This window comes from Rhinolophus ferrumequinum, chromosome 28, assembly GCF_004115265.2.
Source record: "Rhinolophus ferrumequinum isolate MPI-CBG mRhiFer1 chromosome 28, mRhiFer1_v1.p, whole genome shotgun sequence".
NCBI lineage: Eukaryota > Metazoa > Chordata > Mammalia > Chiroptera > Rhinolophidae > Rhinolophus > Rhinolophus ferrumequinum.
Window position 1 is genome coordinate 11,958,230 of NC_046311.1, and position 8,512 is coordinate 11,966,741.

At 45.4% G+C, this 8,512-nt stretch overlaps 1 non-coding gene across 1 annotated transcript; it reads right to left on the reverse strand.

Moving 5' to 3' along the window:
* Positions 1–8,122: 8,122 nt before the first annotated feature.
* LOC117019038 (U6 spliceosomal RNA) lies at positions 8,123–8,233 on the reverse strand. The gene has a single exon (XR_004422422.1). It is a non-coding gene; the product is annotated as a U6 spliceosomal RNA (small nuclear RNA).
* Positions 8,234–8,512: the final 279 nt, after the last annotated feature.

Here is an 8,512-nt window from a genome sequence, read left to right on the forward strand (position 1 = left end):
TGAGGAACATCCAAAGCACAAACCATAATGAAAAACTGATGAAATTGATTTCATCAAAACCTGGGAAACAAAACAAGCCCCCCCCCACCCCAAACAGTATAATTGGAAATCCCTCCAGAGAAATCGTCATCATTTTTCATCACTGCATAGTACTCCATGCTATGGGTGTATCTTGGTTTACTCAGCCACCAGTAGGCATTTTGCAAGTATCAATGAACAAGCGTAGGCATATGACTTTTCACATTGTTTGAGATTTATCTTTAGGGTAATGTCGTGTAAGTGGGATTGCTGAGTCAGTTCATGTGTAGTTTTAAGTCTTCCCAAATTTGCCTCCAGACGAGTTGTCCCAATGCGCATTTCCTCCAGAAACGTATGAGAATATGTTTCCCCACAACCTCATTTATTTTTACCAGTCTGATACGTGAGAAATTACAGCTCCATGTTTAAAGAGACCTTTCTTGGTACCAGCCCGGTGGCTCAGGCGGTTAGAGCTCCATGCTCCTAACTCCGAAGGCTGCCGGTTCAATTCCCACATGGGCCAGTGGGCTCTCAACCACAAGGTTGCCAGCTCAACTCCTCGCATCCCACGAGGGATGGTGGGCTGCGCCCCCTGCAACTAAAATTGAACAGGGCACCTTGAGCTGAGCTGCTGCTGAGCTCCAGGATGGCTCAGTTGGTTGGAGCGCGTCCTCTCAACCACAAGGTTGCCGGTTCAACTCCCACAAGGGATGGTGGGCTGTGCCCCCTGCAACTAGAAACAGCAACTGGACCTGGAGCTGAGCTGCGCCCTCCACAACTAAGACTGAAAGGACAACAACTTCACTTGGAAAAAGCCCTGGAAGTACACACTGTTCCCCAATAAAGTCCTGTTCCCCTTCCCCAATAAAAAAATCTAAAAAAGAAAAAAAAAGAGGCCTTTCTTATGTGTGAATTTGAATTTTTCCCCATATTTTTGGGGGCCATTTTAATCGCTTTTTGTGTGTGAATCGTCTGTTCATGCCTCTTTCCCATTCGTCTATTGGGATTTTAATCTCTGTCCCTCAGTTTTTAAGAGTTCTTTTTATATTACGGATAGCAGCCCTTTACTCTATATGCTATGAACATTTTCTCCCAGTTTGTCAGTTGACTTCTGCCTTTGTGGTACTTTTATCAAATTTTTTTTTTTATTGATTGGATTCTGAGTTAAATTTATAATCCTTCTCCTACACCAAAGTCAGAGAATTCACCCACATTTTCTTCTAGTACCAGTATGGCTTCATCCTTTATATTTAGATCCCTAATCCTTTTGGAGTTTATTCTTATGTATGGATCTAATATTTTTCCAAGTGTCTCTGTGTGTCCATTTATTCAAACATTCATCTTTACCAAACCTTGCCATATAAGTTTCCATGCACATTTGGGTCTAACTCGGGGCTTTCTATTTTTTATTCCACCATGACCACAAATTTTAAAAGATTCTCCACACCTTCCCAGAAATGCAACTACAGTCCCCTAGTAATCTTCCTCATCGGCTGGCACCACGAGTATATGCCTTCTCTATTCCAACCTCCAACACCGCTTCCTCTTCTTCCCAGCTGATGACTTCCTCTCCCATTTTCCATTGAGACGCCACCAAATGAGACCTACCTGGTCTTCCCACACGAAGCCCAGAAGTGTGCTCACGTGCTCTACCTCTCCTCCAGGAGCTCTGATGGACGAACTACACTCTGACCTAACGCTCCGCCTCCCCTGCCCTGTGCCGGACGGAGCCCGTCTCCTCTCCTGCAACCATCCTGTTTCTGGTGGCATCAATTTCTCCGGCTCTTCTACATCGTTCCCACCAGCAGAAAGCATGTCTTTAAATCATTTCAAAGCCAAAACAGGGTAAAAGTCTCCGGCGACTTCTCCGTTCGTCTATCTGTAACGCTGGGGCTCACACAAAGATCATCGAATCCCCTCCAGTTTCCTTCCGGGTGCTGTACACATTTAGTTTCTACATGTGATACGACCTGAAAACGATGGTGAGGCACTGACCTACCTGGATACCGAGAATGAGGACAGGTGCTCATTCAGGCCTCAGGGGATGAGCGGGACAGCCCAGCTGTGTAGATGACGCAATGAGGAAGTGTGGCAGGTACGGTGTTCTGATGACACCTGCTTTGAAGGGGCAAGGATTTAGGGAGGAGGGTGAAATAATGCTCTCAAAGTGACCACAGGACGACACTGCCTGGGGGGACCACTGGTATATGCGCTGTCCTTTCCACTACTCAGTTAACACTCAAAACCGGGGCCGGGCACAGGACACTTGAGGGGAGGCGTTACTGTGTGCTGAACCACATCCACTACCGGCCTCAGCACAGCTGTCGCACCGCGCCTGGGACTTAGTGCACTCATTCCCAGGGCCCTCCAAGGAAATCTGCCCCCTCCGACTTCCTGTGCCCTGACCCAGTCCAGGCTCCCAAATTCCGAACCCGCTGACAGGCCTGCTCCCTCGGATCTGCCTCCGGGCCAGTCTCGCCCCCTTGGGCCACCATTCTGGCTGCCCCTCCCCTAACTCTGGCCTGGAAACTTCCGCTTCTGGACACAGGGAATAACACAGACTAGGTGTATTCTTTCACGTCAAGCAAAGGATCAGACAAAAGATGGGAGACCCTGGACAGCAGGCAGTGCAGGAGGGTGATCCCTGAGAAAAGAGAAGAAAAACAGGTAAAAGTGATGAGGTCCCAGCTCATTGCCTGACGTTTCCAGAGCACGACAGAGCCCGGAGGAGATGGAGCTTACAGCTCCAGGAGGACAGGGCATCTAGAATCTGTGGGGACAGAGTATGGGCGAAGGGGATGCTGGACAGAGATCCCCCAAGACTGACTAAGCAGTGACCTGCACATACGTAGGAGGAAATCGCAGAGGCAGGAAAAGTAGGTGGAACCATTCCCAGAGCTCACCGGGGCCAAGAATAATCTGCTCCCACCAGCCAGAGTGGGGGGACCTCCCAACACACACGGCGCTCAGCAGTGGAGCTGAGCAGCCGTGGAATCAGGGCTGCCCTGAACCTGCCCTCAGAGTTTAAACACCAGCCTCAAAGGGAGCGAAATGATTCCAAAACCCAAAGAAAGCCCCAAAATATTCAAAGACAACAAAATCTAGCACCCAGTAACACAAAATTCACCATTATCTAGCAGCAAACCAAAAATTACTTGGCATGCAGAAACATAAGAAAATACAGTCCATAAACAGAAAAAAATCTAAAAATACAAACCGATCCAAAATGACACAAATGACAGAATGATCAGATAAAGACTTTAAAACAGCTATTATAAATATATTCCACGTTTAAAAATATGAGAACAATGATGCAAGAAAAGATATAAAAGAAGACCTAAACAGAACTTCTAGAGATGAATAATACCTGTAATGAAAGAGGCACTGAATGGAATTACTAGCTGGTTCGACACTCAGAGGAAATCGCAATAGAAACGATCCAAGATTAACCAGAGGAAGACAATGAAAAATGAATCAGGCATCTGTGAGCAGTGGGATGGCAAACGGCCTAATATATATGTGTGTAACCGGATGAGAAGGATCAGAAAAAATTATTTGAAAAAATAATGGCTCCAATATTTCCAAGTTAGATGAAACCATAGAAACCTACAGACCTGACAAGCTGAATGACCCCACGCAGAACTCTGAAGGGGACCACAGCCCAGCTCACAGAATCAGATGGCTGGTTCTGCCCACGTAGCTCTTTAAGGTTTTTCCTTTTCAAAACGGCACGATTGCTATTCTTACAGTCAGCGCTCACCAACTCTCTCTACTGTTCGGACTTTCAAATAGCTTCCCACTGGCCACCAAACGATGCCCGAGTCACTGACGTGGGATCCAAGGCTGTCTGCACCGGCCCACTTCCCACAATTCCATGCACATTCCCTTTGCTCGGGGCCACCAGGCACCCCCCCCCAGAGGTGCCTGTTCAGGGACCCCAGCCAGGCCTTTGTTTACACTGGGGAGCACTCTGGAGAGCCATCTATCCCAGTTTTACCCAACCCCACCCTCCTTTCAGGTGTCAGCGATGGAAATGCCACCTCCCCCAGCAAGCCTTCCTTGTTTTATCAACCACACGTCGTCTCATCCATCTCCCTCGTGGGCCGGCGTGTTGGAGCCTCTCCCCATTACACCAGGCTTTATCTTTCCCAGCAGACAACCAACCCCTGGAGGGCAGGGGCCATGTCTTATCACACAGCTTCTCGGCCTAGAATTGGTGCTCGGGAGGGTTTGTGAATGAAGAAACGAATAGTCGCACACGGTCCTTATTCAGGGTAGTACATGGGGTTTAAAATAACAGTGTTTTCTGATCTAGAAAGCCTGCCCTGGGGTGTGATAAGGACAGCAGTCCCTGGGGGCCCCCGCTTTCAGCGAAGGGATGGGCCTGGGCACAGGTGACAGGTGGGAGCTGCACATCATTACCAGGTGGGTCCCTCCGGGGCCGTGGGGCCCAATGGCTGCACAGGAGGGCTGCCCTGCTCTCAGGAGCTCCACTGGCCCCGGTGGGCTCAGAACAGACAGAAACACACGCCGTCCCCACGCGCCCAGCCCATGCGCCCGCTTGGCCTGGGGAGGCCGGCCGGCCCTCCTCTCTGGAAATAAGCTCGGAGGAACCTTGTCTCAGCGTCGGGTACTGGCAGGGAAACGCCTTCAGGAGGCTCCTTTCCTGATGCAGGTGGACATTATTTCTCAGAGCCATGGAGCCTGGCTCACTGGTGCCACCAAGACGAGGCAGGGAAAAGCTGATTCTACAGTTCTCAGGGCTCAGGCCCCAGATCTGGCTTTTCTCATCACTGACCGGCCAGGGTGGCGTGTGGACCGGAACACATTTCTTTAACTCTCCTCTCTCTGCTGTCGCTTCCTGAAACCCTGCCTTGGGAGGCCAGGAGCCCAGTGCAGTCAAGGCCCGCGTGGCCACCATGTTTTGTGAACCTGGGTCACGCCATCAGTGGCCTCCCCCAGGCCCACAGTGGACAGTCACCCAGTGGCAGAACAGCACCTGAGCAAAAGGGTTTAGGGGCATCTGGGCTGGATGCCCAGCTATGTGATCCTGGACAGCTAGGGTGTCCATCTGTAAAAGGGGACTAGGAAGTGCCAACCTCACAAGGCTACCGTGAGGATGAAAGGAGCTGGTGTATAACACTCGGAGCATTTTACGGCATCTGGTGAGTGCTACGGATTAGATGGTGATTTTTATTCTTAGGGCCACAGACTTATCCCAAAGAGAAATGTTCACATCTCTCTGGGTCCTTCCTGCACAGGCTGAGCCTCCGGCCCCTGCCAACCCAAGTGGCTTTTCTCTCAATTCAGGGACTTTGAACACGTCTCCTCCCACGTCTCCCCTCCACACACCACCCCCTGCAGCCCAGGCCTTGCTCGGAGCCTGGACTCTTTCCCAGGGATGTCTTCCAGGCCATGCCGTCCCCACCTCTGCAGGCCACTCCCGCCAGCACTGGGCACAGAGCCGGTGCTCCATAGATGTCACCTGACCAAACAGATAAATCAGTCCAGTCAGAGGTCAGCCCACTGCCTTCTGACACCCTCTCTAGGCCAGCAGGGATGGGACCTGCCAAACGACACGGACAGACATCCCAATCCTCCTGCGAGGGAACGTGAACATTTCTAACTCCACCCTAGACACCAACAGTCGTAACTCTTTAAGCCAAACATTTCCACAATCAAGGAACCCCTGGCTTGTGTCCAAGAAGTGGTGGAAAACAGGCCAGGAGAGGGAAGTGAAAGGTTCTCTCTGCGCTTCCTTAAGATACTGACATCAAAGCCATAGCTGTCGCTGGAGAAAACCCCACAGGGAACAGGCCCCTGAACAGTAACTGCAAGGAAGCAGAAAACCCTTCTGAGAAAGGCTTCTCGTTGACAGAGCTGCAAACACTGTCCGTGTCTCAGGCAGCATTTCAACACCAGCCAAGTGACTGGGACACCCAAATTCCAACACCATCACGTTACACAAAAATCTGTTCCTTTATCTTGCTCTCTTAAAAATGGAACCAGTGCAGATTATTTGTTGTCTGAAAAAGGCAATGCCCAGGCTTCCAGGCTTGCACTGGGAGCCCGTGCTCAGAAGCCCCTCTATGCTGGGAGTTCTTTGAGTGAAAGTAAAAGGATGCTAAAAAACATCATAAAAACATAACAAGGTAGCAAAAAAACTCACTGGTAATGGTAACTATATAGTCAAAGTTAGATTCTGTAATTTGGTAATAGTGGTACATGATTTACTGACAACTCTAGTTTAAAAGTTAAAAAACACAGTAAAAATAATCATAACTACAATAATCTGCTATTGGTTACATGATACAAAAAAATATGTACATTCTAACATCAATAACCTAACCTGTGAGGGGGAAGAGAGGTAAAAGTGTAAAGTTTAGGAATGCTATAGAAGATAGGGTATTACAATTTTAAGATATTTTATGTAAGTCTCTTAGTAACCACAAAAAGAAAACCTGTAGCAATCACAGAAAAGAACATGATGAAGTAAAAGCATATTGGTCCCAAAAAGACAGCAAGATAAGAAGAAACAATAGATTTACAAAACAGCCAGAAACAATGAACAAAATGGCAATATGTCCTTACCTATCAATAATTACTTTAAACGTAAATGGATTAAATTCTCCAGTCAAAAGACACAGAATAGCTGAATGGATTAAAATTTTAAAAAGATCCGAATATATGCTGTCTACAAGAGACTCACTTTAGCCTTAAAGACTCACATAGACTGAGAACAAAAGGATGGAAAAAGATATTTCAAGCAAACGGTAGCCAAAAAAAAAATCAGGGGTAACTATACTTATATCGGACAAAATATTTTCAACTAAAAATGGTAAAAAGAGACAAAGAAAGTAATTATATAATAATAAAGGGTCAACCCATCAAAAAGGTATAAAATTATAAATATGTATGCACCTAACATCGAGTACCTAAATATATAAAGCAAAACCTAACAGAGCTAAAAGGAAAAATAAACAATTCAGTAACAGTTGGGGACTTTAATACCCCAACATTCAATAATAGATCATCCAGACAGAGAATCAATAAAACAGATTTGAAGGACACTATAGACCAAATAGACCTAATAGACATATACATTATATCCAACAACAGAATACACGTTCTTCTCAAGCACCCATGGAGTATTTTCTAGGATAGACCATATGTTAGGCCACAAAAAGTCTTAGCAAATCCAAGACTGAAATCACACCAAGTATCTTCTCTGAATACACTGTTATGAAACTAGACATAAATGCAGGAAGAAAACTGAGAAATTCATGAATATATGGAAATTACATAACACTCTCCTGAACAACCAATGGGTCAAAGAAGAAATTAAAGAGGAAAAAAAGTATCTAGAGACAAACTAAAATGGAAACACAACATACCAAAACCTATGGGATGCAGTGAAAACAGTTCTAAGAGGTAACAGTTTATAGCAATAAAGAAACCAACTTTGTACTATGATAGATGGTTACTAGACTTATCATGGTGATCATATCATAAGGTGTATAAATGCTGAATTGCTATCTTATACTCCTGAAACTAATAATATTGTATGTCAACTACACTTTAATTTTTTTAAAGTAAGCAACTAAAAGGAACTCTCAAATAAACAACCTAACTCTACGTCTCAAGGAATTAGAAAATGAAGAACTGAGCCCAAAATTAGCAGAAGGAAGGAAATAATGAAGTTTAGAGCAGATACATGAAATAGAGAAAAGACAATAAATGATGAACAAAATTGACAAACCTTAGCTACATTAACAAAGAGAACTCGAGTCAACAAAAAATATAAATGAAAAAAGGAGACATTACAACTGACACCACACAAATACAAAGGATCATTAAGAGACTCCTATGAACTGTATGACAAACACCTGTAAAACCTAGAAGAAATGGAAAAATTCTTAAAACAACCCACCAAAACTGATTCAGGAACAGAAAATCTGGACAGACCAATTTCTAGTTACGGAGATTGAATCAGTAATCAAAATCTGTCAACAGAGAAAGCCCAGGACCAGATGGCTTTGCTGGTGAATTTTACCAAACATTTAAAGAATTAATGCCAATCCTTCTCAAGTTGTTCCAAAAATCAAAGAGGAGGGAACACTCCGAAACGAATTTTGCGTGTCATCCTTGCACAGGGGCCATGCTAATCTTCTCTATATCGTTCCAATTTTAGTATATGTGCTGCCGAAGTGAGCCCAAACGAATTTTAAAAGCCAGCATTACCCTGATACCAAAGCCAGAAGATAAAACTACAGGCCAATATCCCTGATGAATATAGATGCAAAAATTCTCAATAAAATGCTAACAGACCGAATTCAGCAACACATTAAAAGGATCATACACCATGATCAAATGGGATTTATTCTAGGGATGCGAGAATGGTCCAACATCCTCAAATCAATCAACGATACACATCATGAACTACATGAAAGTTAAAAATCATACAATCAGCTCAACAGACGCAGAAATAAACCAT